This window comes from Caretta caretta, chromosome 7 (assembly GCF_965140235.1).
Source record: "Caretta caretta isolate rCarCar2 chromosome 7, rCarCar1.hap1, whole genome shotgun sequence".
Lineage (NCBI taxonomy): Eukaryota > Metazoa > Chordata > Testudines > Cheloniidae > Caretta > Caretta caretta.
The window spans coordinates 2,494,602-2,515,656 of NC_134212.1; the positions used below are offsets into that span (position 1 = coordinate 2,494,602).

General features: G+C 46.7%; 1 long non-coding RNA gene across 2 annotated transcripts in view; it reads right to left on the bottom strand.

Annotated features, from left to right (window-relative positions):
- The window catches only part of LOC125639419 (uncharacterized), a 33,764-nt gene extending 13,270 nt beyond the window's left edge, over positions 1–20,494 (bottom strand). For both annotated transcript variants that reach the window (XR_012669176.1, XR_007357489.2), the window contains exon 1: positions 20,297–20,494. This is a non-coding gene — a long non-coding RNA (uncharacterized LOC125639419). The remainder of the gene's footprint in view (positions 1–20,296) is intronic.
- Between the last annotated feature and the right edge of the window lie 561 nt (positions 20,495–21,055).

Consider the following 21,055-nt stretch of genomic DNA (forward strand, 5'->3'; position numbering starts at 1 on the left):
AAATAAATTGGTTAGTCTCTAAGGTGCCACAAGTCCTCCTTTTCTTTTTACGAATACAGACTAACACGGCTGTTACTCTGAAACTTTTCCTTTCTTTGGCAATCTTACAAGTGTGTGAAAGTCACCACTACAAGAAAAAGCAAAGCAATATTGTGAACTAAAATGATTGGCGAACTGGCTGACAAACGCTATGGGAAAATGATCTTTAGTATGTACATTAACAGCTTGCAGTTTCAGAGAATTCCTTTTTGAGTTGAAATGAGTGGCCCTTTTGTTCTCTTTGCAGAGGTTCGTTCTCACAGCAGGGAGAGTGTACGAAAAGGCAGAATGGTACCTTACAGATGACAGTGTGATCAGTTAATTTCAACCTCAACTTAAAAGGCATCATTTCATGTGTGATTCCTCACAATCCTCAGTCCATCACTTGCAGGGCCCCGAAGAGAGCAAGAGAGCATGTGCCCTCAGCCCCAACCACTCCCACAAGACCAAATGCATTATCCTCTCCAACGCCCCATCTGAACTGCGGCTAGGAAAAAAAGAACCGGAATCCTTTAACTCCCCCCCCCTTCATAAAACATAAAAGCAGCAACAAAGAAGGCTGCAGAGAGCAGCAGGAAGATCGCAAAGACTTTCACAGAGAACAGAAGGAAGCTGAACTTAACACACACAAATGGAGGATTATTCTCATCCCTGCCATGTGGTTTTCTGTAACGTTGAGATGGAAGACAAATGATCTGGCTGCATCAGCCTTTTGGAATTGGCCAACTATGCTCTGCGATCACTTGGATTTTTTTCTTTTTTAAAATAGCCACATTTTAATTATAATTTTAAAAAGCAAACAGTATTAACCTGCCTGGCATGCAAACAGATAACACACAGCGTACGTGCTGTATGGAGAAGGATTAATAAGAGTGACAGTGAAATGGAATCACACTGCTATAAAGGATGCACATACAAATACACGCTACAAATGAATGGGGAAATGAAACCTGAGCCCAGCTGGCACTGGGAGAAGAGGTAGAGCTTAACAAATCTCTCACTGGCAGGGGAGTGGGCTAGATGACTGGATCGAGCTTTTCTGTCTCTGATTGTGTGCTGTTTGTCGATGCACAGATTCTGTACCACTAGGTCAGTCAGAAGTGATGGGTCAAGAGAGGAACTGGAGCAGAACCAAATTGACTGCCATTTACTGAGATCTGTGGTGGACCCAGGTGGAGGAGGAAAGGGATAAAAGAGGACACTCCTTTATCCCCCAAAAAACATCTGTTTCCTTCCGGCCCCACTCCTACAGGGGGCAGGGCCCAGGGCCCGTGCACCATGCCATGGGAAACAGCACGCTCCCCCTCACATTTGGCTGATCTCCAGGGAAGGTTTGCCTGGTGTTATCATGCCTCTGCCTGTTCTGACTCACCTCTCCTGAAGGACAGAGCACAGCGAGGGTTGCCATCTTTCTGATTGCAGAAAACTGAACACCCTTGCCCCACCCCCTGACCTGCCCCTTCCTCAAGCCCCGCCCCCCGCTCACTCCATTTCACCCCCCTCCGTTGCTCATTCTCCCCCACCCTCACTCACTTTCACCGGACTGGGGTAAGGGGTTGAAGTGTGGGGGGGTGAGGGCTCTGGCTGGGGGTGCAGGGCAAAGATGAGGGATTTGGGATGTTGGAGGGGACTCCAGGCTGGGACGGGGGTTGGGGTGCAGACTCTGGGAGGGAGTTTGGGTGCAGGAGGGGGCTCAGGTCTGGGCAGGGGATTAGGGTGAGGGGGGATGTGTGGGCCGCACTTACCTCGGGCAGCACTTACCTCAGGCAGCTCCTGAAGGGACCAGCGTGTCCCTGCGGCCCCTAGGCGGAAGCTCAGCCAGGCAACCCTAAGCACAAAAGGGGGCACTGTGCCAAAGGCATGCACAATGCCAAACCAGCTGCGTTGCCCTGATTGGACGGGGATCTGCCTGGTCAAATGGCCAGAGTCTAGGGTTGCCAGGGGTCCGGTTTTCGACCCTGACCACACCATTAGAAGTCTGGTTGGCAGCACAGCAGGGCTAAGGCAGGCTCCCTACCTGCCCTGGCTCCACGTGGCTCCTGGAAGCAGCCGGCATGTCCCTCTGGCCCCTAGGCGCAAGGCAGCCAGGAAAGCTCCATGCACTGTCCTCACCCCAAGTACCGGCTCTGCAGCTCCCAGTGGCCGGAAACCACGGCCAATGGGAGCTGTGGGGGCGTCGCCTTCATCTGGGGGTGTGCTTCCGCCTAGGGGCCACAGGGACATAGAATCATAGAATATCAAGGCTGGAAGGGACCTCAGGAGGTCATCTAGTCCAACCCCCTGCTCAAAGCAGGGCCAATCCCCAATTTTTGCCCCAGAACCCTCAATGGCCCCCTCAAGGATTGAACTCACAACCCTGGGTTTAGCAGGCCAATGCTCAAACCACTGAGACATGCCGGCCACTTCTGGGGACCGCCTGAGGTAGGCGCTGTCCAGAGCCTGCAACCCACCCCCCTGCTCCAGCCCTGAGCCCCCTCCCTCATCCAAACTCCCTCCCAGAGCCCGCATCCCCTCCCACATTCCAAACCCCTTGGCCCCAGCCTGGAGCTCCCTCCTGCACCCCAAACCCCTCATCCCCAGCCCCACCCCAGAGCCTGTACCCCCAGCTGGAGCCCTCATCCCCCCAATCCCTTGCCCCAGCCCAGAGCCCCTTCCCTCACCCTGGACCCCTCATTTCTGGCCCCACTCTGGAGCCCGCACCCCTCGGCCGGAGCCCTCTCCCCCTGCCTCAGCCTGGAGCCCGTTCCCACACTGTGCATAACCCTGTGCCTGAATCCAAAAGATTCTTATGTTTCTTCCTTCTCCTCTAAACTGAAAATGGCTTAATTTTAATTTTGCAACAAAGGACAAAAATCAAAGATGGGATCTGGGCTCACAGCTTGTGAGCTGTATTTGAGTTCTCTAGAAATTAAAATGACCGCTGATTGACAGAGAAGGATTTGTACTAGCTTCAACATATGCTTTGCTAAAAACCATTTAAACCCAACTCCACAAGCCTCAAAACTGCTGCTTTAGATTCACAAATCATATCTCCCAGCTCTGGAAAAGACCTAATTTCACAATAGAATTATTTCCCTAACAAGCAATAATTAATCTTCTTGGAGGTTTTGGTGCAATGAGCTATTGGTTTAAAGCTAAGCATTAGTAACACACCTTTCGGGGGACAACCACATGACACTGTATGCCCATGTACAGCACCTGGAAAGGTACTGCAACAAATTAGGAAACAGTTTGTAAGCGTTTAAGGGGTAATAGGAATAACCAACATGGATTTGCCAAGACTAAAACATGCTAAACCAACCTAATTTCTTTCTGGTGCATGTAGCCCCCCAAACCTGCACATTTGCAGTGCTGGTATGTGTATACGCTGTGTCCACATATATACCCACATCCACACTGCCCCTTGCTGGTACACAGCCTTTGCACTACCGTTTCAGGGGTGGTATCCCAGAGTTCTGTGCATCATAGGAGGTGCTCTAGAAACAACCTTGCTGCATGTTGCTGGAACCATCCTCTTCTTTCACACATTTGGTGATGGCAGCTGCCAGAAGACATGGCGCAAGTGCAGGATCATGTGGTTCTGCTCCTGCTATTCCTTGTGGTGCAGTATCTATCCGCAAGATACTGGACCGAAGCAGCCCAAACCTTTCTGAGACGCTGAAGACAGCTGACTGAGAGGGCGAGTGACAATCCAGTGTGGTCCCATGGTACAGATGTTGTCACTTGCTGGTATAACCATGGTTGGCCCATGGCTGGACTGCTGTGTCTTGTCCAGGAGAACCAGCACAGCAGGATCACATTGTTTTGGAAACCCAGGAGGATGACCAGTGGCTCCAGAACATCTGAATGAGGAAGCCGAACTTCTTGGAGCTGTGCAAGGAGCTCCAACCCTCCAGCGCCAACCCTCCAGCGCCAGACCACTCGCTTTCAGAAACCCATACCTGTGCAGAAGCAGGTGGCTATTGCCCATTGGATCACTTTCAAACCAATTCAGGGTTGGAAAATGCACGGTCGGGGTGGTGACTGTGCAAGTTTGCCAGGCTATCAATGCTGTCATCTTCCCACAGGTGCTTGCTATAAGTCAAGTACAGTAACTAGAAATTACAGCTGGATTTCAGGGGATGAGCTTTTCTAATTTTGCAGGGGGCCATTGATGGCACCCACAGCCCCATCCTTTGCCCATCAAAAGGGATGAGTGACTATGTGAACCAAAAAGGTTACTATTAGCTTGTTCTGCGAGGCTTAGTGGACCACAGAGGCTGGCTCATGAACATCGCTGAGCACACAGGAACCGTTCATGACACCAGGGTGCACTGGAGATCGGCATTGTACTTCAGGAGGGAAGAAGGGACGTTATTCCCCAGAAACATCGTGGTTCTCTTTGGTGTTTCTGTGCCCAGTTTTGCGGGACCCTGCACACCTGCTCCTAACTTGGCTCATGAAGCTGTACCCTGAGATCACTGACTTAGCAAAAAGGAAATCCAGCCGCAGACTGAGCAGCTGCAGAATGGTTGCTGAATGGGCGTTTGGGTGGCTGAATGCCACTGGTATGCCTGTGGACCCAGCTGGATGTCAGTGTGGCCAGCACGGTTCGCATAATGGTGGCATGTTGTGTCCGTCAACGTATGTGAGGATAAAGGGGAATACTTCCCTACGGAGTGGGCCCAGGGCAGAACTAGTCTGCAGAGCTTGTACAGATAAAATCCCACCCATGTGCACACTGGCCCAGGTTCCCAGCAGGCGAGGGACATCCAGGACGACATATGCTCTCACATCCTGGAACAGCAGGCAACCAGAAGGTAACTGCTGTGACTGCCAAGGGACATGCCACCCTATGCTTCTGCATGGAAAGCGCAAGACAACATAGTCACTTAGTTGTGTGCCGACATATCTTGGTGGGTTTGGAGCCCCTGCAGCTGATGCTTCTGTACCCATTGACCGCAGACGATTGTGAGGGTACCTCCTCCAGGCGAACACCTTTGGCTGTGGGTTTGTGCGGTGAAGGGTGGCAGTGCGGTTCTATTGCTATCTCTGTGCCACGTTGTTGTTCTGTACGAACACCTGAGCTGAGTTCACTCTCCTTAGCCCTCTGCTGTTTGCTTTGACAGTAGGCTACGTAGGGCCTGGGGTAGGAGAGAGAAAAGTGGGCATGTGATGGTCAGGGAACTCTTTGCGGTGGGACGGCACTGGGGAGTTGCAGAAATCCAAGTCTGTGTATCACCAGGAGCTCTCCCAACCCTGGGGAAAGTATCCCGTCTGTCGTAGTCAGGGAGGGGCTACACACCAGTAAACTGAACAGTCACATTTATTGACAGTGAAACCTTTTTTTTAAAGGAAATGTAAATGAAAACACAGTGGATCAAAGCCCCTGTGCAACAAGTAAACCTGTTCCTTGCCTTTCCCCTCCCCTGACAAGTGGGGAATGGCTGTGGAAAATTGTCTGGGGGGGAACAAACAGGGACGTAAGTGTCCCACTCTGCATGGCACTGGTGAGGCCTCAGTTGGAATACTGTGTCCAGTTCTGGGCGTGTCACTTCAGGAAAGTTATGAACAAATTGGAGAGAGTCCAGAGGAGAGCAACAGCAATGATAAAAGCTTTAGAAAACTTGACCTTTGAGGAAAAGTTTAAAAAATCCTGGACATGTTTAGTCTTGCGAAAAGAAGATTGAGGCGGGGACCTGATAACTCTTCAGCTCTGTCAAGGGCTGTTATAAAGAGGATGGGGATCATTTGTTTTCCATGTCCACTGAAGGTAGGACAAGAAGCAAAGGGCTTAATCTGCAGCGGGGTGTTAGGAAAATCTTGATAAGGGTAGCCTATAAGGAACAGGCTTCCAAGGAAGGTTGTGGACTCCATGTCGTTGGAGGTTTTTAAGAAGAGGTTGGATGAACACCTGCCAGGGCTGGTCTAGGTTTACATGGTCCTGCCTCAGCTCAGGGGGCTGCATTTGGTGACTTCCTAAGGTCCCTTCCAGCCTGACATTTCTATGATTCTCTGCATACAACAATATTGTGTGTCAGGCATGGGGCTTAGCATAGTGACATGTTGTTGCATTCAGGCGCCCTCGGTTAAAAGGACATGAAAATAGCTGATTGTAAAGCCATCATGTTATAAACATTAGTTAATGCTTCTGTCAGTCAGCCCTCTGTGGTGTGCCATAGTCTCCCATCAGAAGGCATTAATCTCCTACTGGCAGCTGTACAGAAATGCAGCGCAGCTCTTCCTCGACGTCAGGATGGTGCTCAGCCCTCCACAGAACTGCAGTACAGCCCTGGCAATAAGCACCTCTGCTCTTCTGGCAACGTGCTGCACTGCTGACTGTTGGGAATGTGACTTTGACTTTTCATTGTAGGATGTAAATCTTTGGCTTTCGGCATCGGAAAATCGAGCAGCTCCCTTTAGCGCCCATCAAGACCAATAAACTCCTGCTCTAGGGCGCAAAAATGAATCTATCTGTATTAAATGATTTTTAAAAAATCACAGTTGCACTCTGAAAGCCCAATTCTGTTCTCACTTCCCCAGCTCCCTGGGACAATGAAGCTGAATTAATTAGTGGATTGAGATGCTTGTATGGAAGGGGCTACAGACATGCCCTGTGTTCACAAGATCAGGCCAGATCCTGACCCAGGGCTTCCCTGAGAGGCAGTGTCTGTGACTTTGCCCTGTAGTGACATCGGGCTGTAGGGCCCAGTGGGGGCACTGGGGAGTTATATCAGGGCGTGGAGGGCAGAGATTTCCCTGAAGTTCCAACCTGGAGATACGATCTCCCCAGATCAGTGACAGTTGGAGAGATGCTAGATGGACCAAGTAGCCCTGGGTGTCCCTGGAGCTGGCTGACAGCTCTGAAAGGGAAGTGGAGCACAGGTATGATGGGGCTAAGAGCCCCGTGCACAGACCCTGTCCCTGGGAGTCATCGTGTCCTTTTTCCATCTATGGTTATTCCAGACTGATGTGAGATCTCCATAGGTGGAAGTCTAGGACTAGCATGGTCTGACTCTTACGCTGGGTGGGGAGTGGTCCCCGTGGGTCTCCTGAATACCTCTGACCCCACGGGATCTCTGTGGGTGGAGGAGCTGGGCAGGTGGGGGACAGATATATCTGGGGGAGGGACCGTGCTGGGACAGTGTCAAAGGCAGTAGGATGGTGAGTGAAGTGCTACACAAACCGAATTAAACCAATGCTGGGTTGCTTTCAGGTATGTTTAGTATCCCGTTTATTACCATAGTGCCCAGGGGCCTGTCAAGAATGGGCAGCCATTGGGCTGGGCCCTGCCCAAACCCAGAGGAGCAGACTCTCCCTGTCCCAAAGAGCTTGCAGGCTAACTAGACAAGGCAGATCCAGGGCGGGGGAAGGGAGTAGAACACTCCAGCAGTGATCAGTGCAAAGTGGTGCCAGGATTTTTGTTGTTTAAATCCGTTGTGTGGGGTTCTGTTAAAAGGAGATTAGCTAACTAGAAAGGGAAACCTGGGGATGGGTTGGAGCAAACAGCCAGACAGTACTGGGGATGGAATCTGCAGAAAAGAGTCTGACAACATCAGTCTGTCCTTCCTGGCTTGAACTGTTTTCAGCAGTGCTCTGCCAGCCTTAGTCAGTGCCTGGCTCCTCCTGATAGTTTCTTTCCCACAGGCCGCGTGGCTGGAGGGAGAGAGGATGATGCCTGGATCCTAGTACCCCTGTAGAAGCCGTGTCTCTCTTGCACCATTCTGTGGCCAGGATATGCTGGGTATTTTCACCCACCTACCTGGGCTGATTTCTGGTGGGTTCTGAGCAATCCCGAATGCATCGATTTCTTAATATCTACAAAGTATGTTGAAGAGAGATGGTTCTAGATAGGGCCAAGTTGGTATTCATAGAATCATAGAATCATAGAATATCAGGGTTGGAAGGGACCCCAGAAGGTCATCTAGTCCAACCCCCTGCTCAAAGCAGGACCAATTCCCAGTTAAATCATCCCAGCCAGGGCTTTGTCAAGCCTGACCTTAAAAACCTCTAAGGAAGGAGATTCTACCACCTCCCTAGGTAACGCATTCCAGTGTTTCACCACCCTCTTAGTGAAAAAGTTTTTCCTAATATCCAATCTAAACCTCCCCCACTGCAACTTGAGACCATTACTCCTCGTTCTGTCATCTGCTACCATTGAGAACAGTCTAGAGCCATCCTCTTTGGAACCCCCTTTCAGGTAGTTGAAAGCAGCTATCAAATCCCCCCTCATTCTTCTCTTCTGCAGGCTAAACAATCCCAGCTCCCTCAGCCTCTCCTCATAAGTCATGTGTTCCAGACCCCTAATCATTTTTGTTGCCCTTCGCTGGACTCTCTCCAATTTATCCACATCCTTCTTGTAGTGTGGGGCCCAAAACTGGACACAGTACTCCAGATGAGGCCTCACCAATGTCGAATAGAGGGGAACGATCACGTCCCTCGATCTGCTCGCTATGCCCCTACTTATACATCCCAAAATGCCATTGGCCTTCTTGCAACAAGGGCACACTGCTGACTCATATCCAGCTTCTCGTCCACTGTCACCCCTAGGTCCTTTTCTGCAGAACTGCTGCCTAGCCATTCGGTCCCTAGTCTGTAGCTGTGCATTGGGTTCTTCCGTCCTAAGTGCAGGACCCTGCACTTATCCTTATTGAACCTCATCAGATTTCTTTTGGCCCAATCCTCCAATTTGTCTAGGTCCTTCTGTATCCTATCCCTCCCCTCCAGCGTATCTACCACTCCTCCCAGTTTAGTATCATCCGCAAATTTGCTGAGAGTGCAATCCACGCCATCCTCCAGATCATTTATGAAGATATTGAACAAAACCGGCCCCAGGACCGACCCTTGGGGCACTCCACTTGATACCGGCTGCCAACTAGACATGGAGGGCCCAGTATTAACTGGACCTAATATATTTCTGTTCTCTTGCTATAATTTTTTGGAAAAAAATGGGCATGTAAGTTAAAATGCCCTCCAAGCAATCCTTGTCCTTGTTCAGCTGAACATTCAGGCAGGCTGTGTCTTACGTGCCTTAGTGTTTGCACAGTTGTATTACCAGCAGCTTACCATTTTTTGCTTTGTAAGTATTCACCTTTCCAAACTGATATTTTCTAAGTAGTCACAGATTGAGTCAAGGTGAAAAATTCATCATTCCTGCCAACAAACACTGCTTTAACATTGCACATTCCCAAATTCCAACTCCCCCCCACCCCAGAAAGCATACAGTTTTCATGAATTTGCTCTAGGCAGCAATCTGACACTTTCCAAAACTTGTCTTTGTGGTGGGATGCATTTTCCCTTGCAAAAGAACCCCGCTTTAAAGGGTTTCTTTGGGGGGTGAGCTGGGGTGAGCTGGGCAGCAGGAGGAATTTGAGAGAACAGTGGTGTGGTTGGGGTTTGTTTTCTTGCACTTTCTTTTTTCCTAGTTTCCACAGAGACCTGAAGTATACTGGCATGATATTCTAGAACCACGTTTGGGAACGTACAGGTTCTTTCCCAGATGTGGTCAGATTTTGCCACCTTAACTCTGGTTGAGCAGGAATTTACTTTGCCAAGAGATATGGTGGGACTACTACTTGTGTATTTGGACACTTTCTTGAATTATAAACGTGTGGCTATGGCACCATTTCTTCTGTGGTGTCTGCCAGCAGAGTCCGTACTTCTCTAAAGCCAGAGCCAGCTAGACTCGTTCAGAGCAAGGCGTCGGCAAGTGGTCCCACTCAACAAAATGGGACAATTTAATATAAATGCTATTCGGTGGGACTAAGGGATAAAGAATCATGCCTGGAATTAATAGTTCTGCACAACTCCACCTAACAGCCTCTGCAAGCACTCCTTAAAATCGTCAGGAAACTTAACTCCTTGCAACATCTGAGAGTATAAACCCTTTCGCAGGCTAGCTCCTGTCTCTTGAACTTTTACCAGTTCTTCCTGCAAGCGCACTCTGGAGTGGTTTCATTAGCAATCTGTGCGGCGACATATTGATCTCTTCTATCTGTTCTTACATTGACAGAGCCCCAAACGTGTTCCCTTTCCTAGCTTCTGCCTGTCAGACAATGAGCTGCGGCATCCACTCCCACGCTCTGAACCATTTCCTTAATGGTTCTTCTGGAATGTTTGACCTTTTCGGAATACATTGACTTCACCGTGTCACATTTTATGTCTTGTCTTTTAGGTTGTAAGCTCTTTGGAGTAGGGACCATCGTTGCTATGTAGTCAGACAGCACCCAGCACAATGGGTGTTATGACTGGCCTCTTGACATTATTATATATATATTAGCTTCTTTGTATCACCCATTTGCCTGGGTTCCCTTGGACCTACTGTTCCTTCTCCTAAGACTGACAAGTTCTGCCAACTACTTTTTGTTTCCAAATTCATGCACTGTGTTGTATGTTCCCTGCTCAATGTTGCTGATGTATCTTGTGCATGAATTGGGCCCAACACTGATCCATGCAGGAGTTCCACTTCCTCCTTCTCTACTGTCTATATTGCACCCATCTACTACCAATCAGTGACCACACTTGCATTACTAATCCCATTTTCCTGTGGAAGTAAGAATTGCCTGATGAATACCATACTTTCTCACCTTATGCACTTGTCTTATGTGGTACTATAGAAAAGCTTTCTTGAAGTGCAACTACATTGTGTTTCGGCTTCATCCCCGACACTCTCCATTGTCCGTTCACAAAAGATTCACTAAGCATGACCTCCCCTTTAGAAATCCTCTCTGACTAACTTTGGCCACTCACCATAAAACTTGTCCAAGTTTCTCCTGTTTTATCCCTTATCACTGAGTCTAGAATCTCTGCCTGTACTAAAAGTCCATAGGGACCCACTTCCTTTCTTAATCTCCTTTTTGACATGTGTGTCCTGTCAGCCTTTCTCAAATGTTCTGCCCATATTGAAAAATAATTGCAGTTTTCTAAGGTGATGGTACAAAGCACTGCAGCTCACAAGAGTGCTTTGAATTATTCAATGCCGCGGGGTTTTATTTTTCATAAGGGAGGTACTTGTCCAATTTCAGAAATGACTTTACCTCAAGCAGAGCTTTCTGGGTCTTCTGCAATACTGGTTGTAGTGATTCCCTAATGTCCAATAGGAACCTTGCTATTGTCACTCTATTTTACACGGACGGTGCTCAGATCAGCTTACCCTACGGCAGGTAGGCTTGGAAACTGCTGGTGTCACTAATTTCATTGTGTCTCCTTGTTTTGCAGTTCTAAGGTTCCGACTGCCCAATCTTGGTGTCTTCATGGATCTACTCGCCTTGACCTTTGTATCGCTTTTGAGCCTCTCCTCAGTTTCAGCAATTTGACGTGCTGTCCCGATGATAAATATGTCTCGTTCTCATGCAACTTCCCCTTTGTCTCCAGTGCTCACAGATGCAAAGAAATCATTTCTGACCCCAGCAATATTTGCTTCGTAAATTACTAAGTTCCCCATTCATCCCTTCTAAGAATTACAGCTCTCCCCAATGACCGCACTTTCTATTGATTTAATCTCTCGTGTAATCTTGTTTCCAGGTTTTGGTCTGAGCTTCCTCGATAACTCTTCCCATGTAATTTTATTTGAGCCTTACATAGAACAGTGTTGGGATGGACCCTGTTGCTCTAAGTCTTCTGCATGTCCTTTCCTTGATGCTGTACCCAGATTAGTCCTCACATGCAGAGTATCTAGTTTTTACTTTTCAATGTCCCTGTTTTTGTTGCAGTATTTCTGGTTCTTGGTAGAATGGCTCAGTGTGGGATTGTGAAGCATAACAGCGCTGGGGCCAATGTGTTTTTCTTAAATACCCACCAAGTGTTAACCAATCTCTCAGACTGGTGTTGTTGTTCTCTTCCTCCTGCTGTGTTCTCCTCTCGCTGCTCTTCCTCTGCGAGGTGAATTTATCACTTTATCCACAGATGGGGCGTGTTGGGCAAGGGCAGAATCCAGATGCAAAGCTCTGGAATGTTCCCAATAGCAGCATCTGGGCTTAGGTTGGCTCCTGGCCTGACTTCTTTGCTGACTTCTAACAGCTGGCTATGGAACTGTCTCTGGGATTATCAGGGAAGCTTGCTGCAGATCTGGTGGATGCCATATTCTCCTAGACTGTCTGATTGTGAGGAAGTGCTCCAATAAGTTTACATGCAAGACTTTTATAGCTCGAGCTATACCATATACCACATAAGCCGAAATATTTGTAACTAGGAACACACCGGGAATTATCCATGTTTAGTCATCTGAAAGCTATGTGTGCAGTGAGTTCATATGCCGCTAATTGTTAGCAATGGGCCTTGTTCTTTGTTTCTATGACTCCTTTGACTCCAAGTCAATGGAGTTATGCCAACAAACAATTTGGCCAAATATTTTTACCCTCCCTGTAACAGCAGAACACAGTAGGTTTTGGGCACGTTGCCTTGTATCTATTTTACTTGAAAACGTGGCTTTCTGCAGTTAGCGTTACCATCGCTAGGTGGAATTCGTCCCTCTAAACAGCAAGAGCACAAGGTCTATTCGGAGATCTTAAATGGTTCATGAACCAGTGCTTGCGCCTTTGCCTGGGGTGAATTTCACCCACAGAGGAGACTATGATTTACTTGGCATGAATTCCAATGTGGTAAAAAGGAAAACGCACAAAGAATAAATGGGGTTTGGTATTTCATAACACTCATAAAAGCTGTCTAATATGAAGAAATAGGTTTGGGTGAAGAAAATCCTGTTCTCTAGTTAGATAGATCCTTAACTATAAAGTCTACAAAATACTATGTCTCTATAATTAAATGGTCTGATTTCTTTGTGTTTTGGCGTTTAGGTATAAAAACATTTTTGGCAGCATAAATGCTTTGTTCTGTATTTATAGATGTGTAAGCCACGGTTTGGTGGGACTCCCAGCTGAACTTTTCATTTGTTTGTATGTAACTTAGCATCTGCTATGTACATATGTGTAATCGGCTTCAAGATAACGTGACACCCCAGTTTTCTAGGCTGAGTTCTTCACATTCATGGGCTAACACTGGAACTTCACTGATTTGCACCAACTTATGGATCTGGCCCTGGCAGTTTGGTGCATAGCCAATGTGGAGCAGAGACAGTGTCTGTAGTATCCAGCATGCTGAAGGCGCTACCAGAGACAAACCATACCTAATAGAAAGTAAGAAATTGGACCAGTTTCTCAGTTGGTGTAAATCAGCATGGCTCTGTTGAAGTCAACAGACGTATCCTGATTTTCCCAACAGAGGGCCAGATTTTCAGCAGCTGTAAATCAGTGTGGATCCATGGACTTCAATGGAGCCAAGCTCATTTACACCGGCTGTGAATCTGACCCTTCGTTGAGAGCGTCTTTGTGTTTCTGTTAATCCAGTGTATTTAATGTACTGTAGAATACAGATTTGTTACCTATCAGTAGTGACAACATGAGATAGCTGTGGCTTCAGTGATGTGCTGATCGCTGACTGAAAATATTTCATGCAAACTAAGCAATGACTCATAGCACAGAATTCATCAAGTCCTATAAAAAAGATGAAAAGGCTGAATTTCTGTTCAAAGAAGGCAGCATGTAGAATCTGAACATGTATTTTCAATGAGCATCTATGTACAAACCCCACTGATGAAGTATGAGTTCTAGCATGGAAATATTATGTCTACTTTGTGATCACCTCATTCATGTAAAGTGGTTGAAATCAGTTGATTTGAGGAGTTAAAGGTACTGCAGTCTACCTCCTGGATCTTCTGATGTGTTTCAATTTCTTTGCCTTCCTTAGAGGGCTAAAATCAAGAATGTCCTGCTTTTTGATCCTAGAAAATGTGCTGGTTAACGTTTTATCTGGCTTCACTCTTTGTGCTCATTCCTATCAGGTAGGTTTTTCACGGCCTGCGATAAACTGAAATACACAAATGTTAATGACCAGATGAAATATATGTCCTTTGTGGGCACCTCTTTCCATATTTCCTTGTTTCAAATGACTAAGAGAAACGGAAGTTCTTCTTTAATCTGAAGTCATCTCTGCTGCAGAATAAGGTCCTGTCTCTCTGAGTATTTTAGGACTGATTATGCTGGATCAGTTCTGTCCCCTGAGATGTTCCATCTTTGACCTCACAAAGGGAAGTAATCTGTACACTTGCTTGTAATGCAGGTTCCCTGCAATCATCTCCTTCTGACAGCTAGGCTGTTGTCAATTTTTACCAGTCAGTGGGAATACATCTGCTCTTTTGGCTCTCTTTGTAACATCGAAGATATCAGACTGTTCTAAAGTGTCTGTCTCTGTTGTCTGGGAGAGTCTGATGCCTGAAGTCAGAGGCAGCAGATCGCACCAGCAGTCATACCTTCCAAGTGACCTCTGGCAGTCAGGCCAGGCTAATGATAGCTATATTACGCACAGCAAGCGCTGATTCTCCTGTTGTGGCTGCCCGCTCTTCTTTCCCTATCTCTCCCCAGCCCCTAGCACAGAGTAGACACTGGCCACAGGAAATGAGAGGCATTTCTGTGGCACGCGGCAGCGGTAATGAGAAATGTGAGGGAGAACAGGATTCTCTTTCCATTTCAAAACATTGCTCTGTATAAAACTCACTTCAGTGCAAAACGAGGCAACGAGATTCATTTTTAAACTTGAGATCTTTGGCAGGTCGCAGGGGACGGGAGGGAAGTGTAAAAAACCCCTTCACCAGCTATTTGCAGTTAGCGTCCCAGAGCTGGAAGATGTACTGCTTTTTGGCTGGTCGGGATCACCTGTTAGTTCTGTTTACAGAGCTGTGGCCATAGCAGATTCAGTGCTCTGTCTCCGTCCTCAGTGGGGCTCGATTCAGACTGAGCCCCCCGTTCCTAAAATACTTTCTTCTTCATTAGTTGCATCCTGTTGTGAAATACCTGAGATTCATTTAGTCAGGGAAAGCTATGGCACTGAAGCAGTGCCAGGTTTTGTAGTAGCCGCCACTGTCCCAATAACGCAATCCAGACTTTCGAATTCCAAATCACTGCTCCCGGTTCCAGTCAGACAAGTCAGTTGTAAGCCCAAATAGAAATGGGAATTTTTCCACTCTTAGACCAAAATCTGGGCACAACACCCTGGGATGGTTCTCGGGCTATGCAGGACTGAGTCCCCTTGTTATCCCCTGCTTCTAATATGAGGGAGAATGGCTTATGCTTCACTGTCAGGGAGCTGACACTGCCAGTCTGTTAGCTGCCCACGCACTGTCCTCTGGGCCTTGCCAGACCTTACTTTGCCTTCCAGGTTAACAATAGGTACAGCCCAGTCCTGGACTCCCTTTGCAGCATTCCACTGTCGTGTCCAGCCCTTTATCCACTGGACACTCACAGAAATACCAGGTCTGCTGTTCCAAAAGGAACAGTGTACAAAACAGCTTGTATGATTCAACTCCTTGCTTAGTATCACAGTGCTTAAACATATCTTTGTTTTCAGTATAAATATATCTGTTACCAAAGATTTAAGTGATAGCGAGTAAGAATACTTGGAAAAAATGGTAACATATAAAAATCATAACACACTTTCTAGAGACTAAACTTCCCAGGTTAAGCTCCTGTCTAAAGACATTTATCTGATTATCTTTGAAAACTCGTGGCGAACGGGGGAAGTCCCGGATGACTGGAAAAAGGCTAATGTAGTGCCAATCTTTAAAAAAGGGAAGAAGGAGGATCCTGGGAACTACAGGCCAGTAAGCCTCACTTCAGTCCCCGGAAAAATCATGGAGCAGGTCCTCAAAGAATCAATCCTGAAGCACTTACATGAGAGGAAAGTGATCAGGAACAGTCAGCATGGATTCACCAAGGGAAGGTCATGCCTGACTAATCTAATCGCCTTCTATGATGAGATTACTGGTTCTGTGGATGAAGGGAAAGCAGTGGATGTATTGTATCTTGACTTTAGCAAAGCTTTTGACACGGTCTCCCACAGTATTCTTGTCAGCAAGTTAAGGAAGTATGGGCTGGATGAATGCACTATAAGGTGGGTAGAAAGTTGGCTAGATTGTCGGGCTCAACGGGTAGTGATCAATGGCTCCATGTCTAGTTGGCAGCCGGTGTCAAGTGGAGTGCCCCAAGGGTCGGTCCTGGGGCCGGTTTTGTTCAATATCTTCATAAATGATCTGGAGAATGGTGTGGATTGCACTCTCAGCAAATTTGCGGATGATACTAAACTGGGAGGAGTGGTAGATATGCTGGAGGGCAGGGATAGGATACAGAGGGACCTAGACAAATTGGAGGATTGGGCCAAAAGAAATCTGATGAGGTTCAATAAGGATAAGTGCAGGGTCCTGCACTTAGGACGGAAGAACCCAATGCACAGCTACAGACTAGGGACCGAATGGCCAGGCAGCAGTTCTGCAGAAAAGGACCTAGGGGTGACAGTGGACGAGAAGCTGGATATGAGCCAGCAGTGTGCCCTTGTTGCCAAGAAGGCCAATGGCATTTTGGGATGTATAATTAGGGGCATAGCGAGCAGATTGAGGGACATGATCGTCCCCCTCTATTTGACATTGGTGAGGCCTCATCTGGAGTACTGTGTCCAGTTTTGGGCCCCACACTACAAGAAGGATGTGGATAAATTGGAGAGAGTCCAGCAAAGGGCAACAAGAATGATTAGGGGTCTGGAACACATGAGTTATGAGGAGAGGCTGAGGGAACTGGGATTGTTTAGTCTGCAGAAGAGAAGAATGAGGGGGGATTTGATAGCTGCTTTCAAATACCTGAGAGGTAGTTCCAGAGAGGATGGTTCTAGACTATTCTCAGTGGTGGAAGAGGACAGGACAAGGAGTAGTGGTCTCAAGTTGCAGTGGGGGAGGTGTAGGTTGGATATTAGGAAAAACTTTTTCACTAGGAGGGTGGTGAAACACTGGAATGCGTTACCTAGGGAGGTGGTGGAATCTCCTTCCTTAGAAGTTTTTAAGGTCAGGCTTGACAAAGCTCTGGCTGGGATGATTTAATTGGGTATGGGTCCTGCTTTTGAGCAGGGTGTTGGACTAGATGACCTCCTGAGGTCCCTTCCAACCCTGATATTCTATGATTCTATGATCCTAAAGTGCTTTGGGAATGTTTTCAACCAAGATTGGCTGAAATCCCATTTTCGTGAATGTAAGAGCACGGCCCATTTATTTGTGCGGTGCTTGATAAGGGGATATCTTCTTTGCCTGCTACTTCCCAAAGTCTGTCTGCACTCAGACAGCATAACCACCCACGGCTTGTTTTTCCTGTGTGCTGCTTCCCTGATGACTTCACAGCTTGTCAATAGCTTCGTATGTAATCGGGCATCCAGTGTGTTAGAATACAATGCTTAATGTTAGGTGCCACAAGTACTCCTTTTCTTTTTGCATGTCTTGTCTGTTTCTTCACCTCTGCTGGTGACTCATACCTTGATACAGATTCTAAGAACATATTTTCAGTATACCTACATAACTCCTTACATAGCATTTGTTTGCACATTTCACAATTCCGTGAATGACTAGTGTGATGCCAGCTTTCATTTCAGACCTCTCCTGATCTTTGGTGAACCAGAATGTACATCCCAGAATCAGGACACTCCTGTAACCCCCTTGCCAGTTGGCATTAAGGGGTTCTTGGGTCACAACCTTGTCTGTGCCAACCACTTACCACCTTGCAGGTCCGAATGGATTAGGGCACCTGCATTTCCTCCCTTGGGGAGCGTATTGCTATAGTGACCAACAGCTTCCTTCAAGTATTTTTGTTTACAGTTGGAGCAAACATGACATTAGAGAGAGGATTTTAAAACACTAAAGAGCCCACATGGATATTAGTCTCATTTAATTTTACACTCTGCTACAAGCTAAATTGGGTAGGCTTTCTTCTGCGGTTAAAAGAACAGAAATCACTTACATTTCTTTCGGAAGCCCAGGAGTTCTTGGGACCCAGTCTGATCTCAGTTTAACTCCCTCATTCCGAAAGGCCCCTCACTCCTTGCGTCTGGGCCTAATTACTAGAATGCTCAGTGGCCTGTGTTACAGGATACAGGTATGAAGGCTTCCCCTTGCTTCAGGCTAATTTTTCCCAGCTGGCCAGCTTGGAGAATGTCCCCATAAATGATGTTTACTCCTCTCTTTGGCAGTTAGACCCATTCAGCTTTAATGGCTTGAAATCACTGGTCTTGTGCCTGAATGTACCGAAAGGAGTCTGCTTCCCTCTGCTAGTCTAACATACCATCTCAGACACCCAATACACAAGTCACGTTTGGAGTATAGATCAATATTCTTTGCCAAACACCCCAACGCTTGTCCACAGGGTCTGAATCTGGGATCTCCTCTACTGCACAGACCTCTACCACTTGAGCTAAAGGTGGACCTGTTAATGGAGGGGGATGAACACAACTACCATAATTGAAACTGGAAGTATTACTCTAAGCCCTGGTCTACACTAGGACTTTAGGTTGAATTTAGCAGCGTTAAATCAATGTAAACCTGCACCCGTCCACACAATGAAGCCCTTTTTTTCAACTTAAAGGGCTCTTAAAATCGATTTCCTTACTCCACCTCTGACAAGTGGATTAGCGCTTAAATCGGCCTTGCCGGGTCGAATTTGGGGTACTGTGGACACAATTCGACGGTATTGGCCTCCGGGAGCTATCCCAGAGTGCTCCATTGTGACCGCTCTGGACAGCACTCTCAACTCTCAACTCAGATGCACTGGCCAGTTAGACAGGAAAAGAACGCCGTGGTATGGCGTCTGCACAGGTAACTCAAGAAAAAAGACGCGAAACGATTGTCTGCTGCTGCTTTCACGGAGGGAGGGAGGGAACGGGGGCCTGACGATATGTACCCAGAACCACCCGCGACAGTGTTTTAGCCCCATCAGGCATTGGGATCTCAACCCAGAATTCCAATGGGCAGCGGAGACTGCGGGAACTGTGGGATAGCCACCCACAGTACAACACTCCGGAAGTCGACGCTTGCCTCAGTACTGTGGAAGCACTCCGCCGAGTTAATGCACTTAATGCACTTAGAGCATTTTCTGTGGGGACACACACACTCGAATATATAAAACCGATTTCTAAAAAACCGACTTCTATAAATTCGACCTAATTTCGTAGTGTAGACATACCCTAAATGTTGCAATAATTTCTGAATCTAAAAAGCCCCTTGTCTTCTATCTGGCAAACGTGTAACATCTTGGTCTTTTTCTGTTAGCTTATAACGAAGGCAAAAGGATAGTGTAACCCAAACACACTTGGCTACCGCATCTAGGTTTTAAATTCTAGAGAGCAAGCAGCCATTAATAGACTGCACTGCTTATTGCTATCTGAATCTTCTGTAACTCACTGTGCAGGAAGTATTACCGCTGATTTTGTATTTTCAAATTCTGTCCTTGACTCTGTTGGATCCATACTGAACTGTTTAATTTAATTTGACACATTCAGTCCTCTTTATCCTTTGTGATCTCTACATGTAAAACACTATTAGTGTATTTGTATCACTATTTCATGTGGTATCAGCCGCCTCCCTTTTCACAGCAGTTCTGGGTCACTGACCTACCTTTAATCTAAGACTTCAGATGAACTCCTGAATCCTGCAAAGAATTAGTGAAATGCTCTTGAATAACAGAGAATAATAGATCATTTCGGTTTCCTGGGTGCAGTAGGAATGTTTGGTTTTTTCCGATCCTTTTCTTAATACTTTTTTAATAATGTCTGCTTTACCTTTATAGAGTGCAACAGTGCATTTACAAAGAACTCTTTCCTTCAGCAACCATTGTGCTTTTAAACTCCACTTCAAATAATAGAAATTCTCTTTCCTAGCACCTTAAATGGCTGGACATACTGTTCCATCAGTGGTATCATTTTAAAAATTAGATTTAACAAATAAATGCAGTGAACTTTTAAATATAAATCAGACCCATCCATAGAATTTTCTTTTAGCTGCACACCTTCAAAGAAATTATATTTTTACTCCCAGCAAATTACCTAGGAGAAAAAATGACAAGAGTAATCTATTTTTTTCACAGCTGGTCGGTTGGCCAGAGTTTCTCATCAAGGAGTACATGCTGTTTGCTCCCCAGATGGACAGCCTGGATGAGTAACAAATCCACAGAGCCTGGGACACAAGGTAGAAATTACGCTGCCTGTACTTTTAATCTTGCACAGCTCTGCACACTGGTAATTGCAAGTGGCCCATTTCCAAATGAGACTCTACTGGGACAAGATCCTATATCTTGTCAGAATGAGTCCCATTAAAGCCTCAGCTGGAATTAGACCAAAAACTTGTAATAATTATGGGAAACTTATTTAAAAAAAAGTTGAAACTGTAGAACTGTGACACCGAACATGTCAGTAACGTTACCTATAACCGGAATCTTCAGCATCTCTTTCCAGTTGCCCTTGGAAGACCAAACAAAAGGGGCTGTGTGGAAAACAGCCTATATTTCAAGTGTGATCATTGTCTCTTGTCTTGTATTAGCAGAGCAGCACTGAGCAGCTCGCTGGAGATCTCAGCTGTGCCAGCAGCTCCCCCACCGCCCTCCCCGGGCTTGCAGGCTAAACGCTGTCTTTACCCCGCCATTCCCTCACGAGGGTCACCTCTCGCTCCTTTTGCTTGCCTGTTGTTTTAAAGCAGGTTCGCAGCTATTCTGATTCCGTAGGGGGAGGCTCTTTCTCTCCCCGGTGAGGGGCTTTGGGATTCAACACTCATTTAGAGAGATTTATTAGATTGGATTACAAAGTACTTCTGTATATTGGCATCAACCCTTCAGATCATTTCCTTTAGGTAACCAAGCTTCCCCCCCCCCCCATCTAGCCACTTTAAAACCTTCATGTTCCCTGCTTTCAATGTTGCTTTGATGCAGCATCAGAGCAGGCACCTCTCAACGGTGCACTAAAATGCTGTGGGCATATTTTAAGAGTGATATGTCTAATTTCTAAATAGAGCCTCTGGGCAAAATCCTTCTCTCAATTACACTGATGTAATCCTGCTGTCTCGTAAATCACTATGCTTTTAAACTAAGCATGTAAACATTAGACTTCTAAATCATGAGCATAGGACTTTGAGGGCTGCTGTCTGGAATACCATAGTAACCGGGAGCACTCTGTTTTCCTCAGTAAT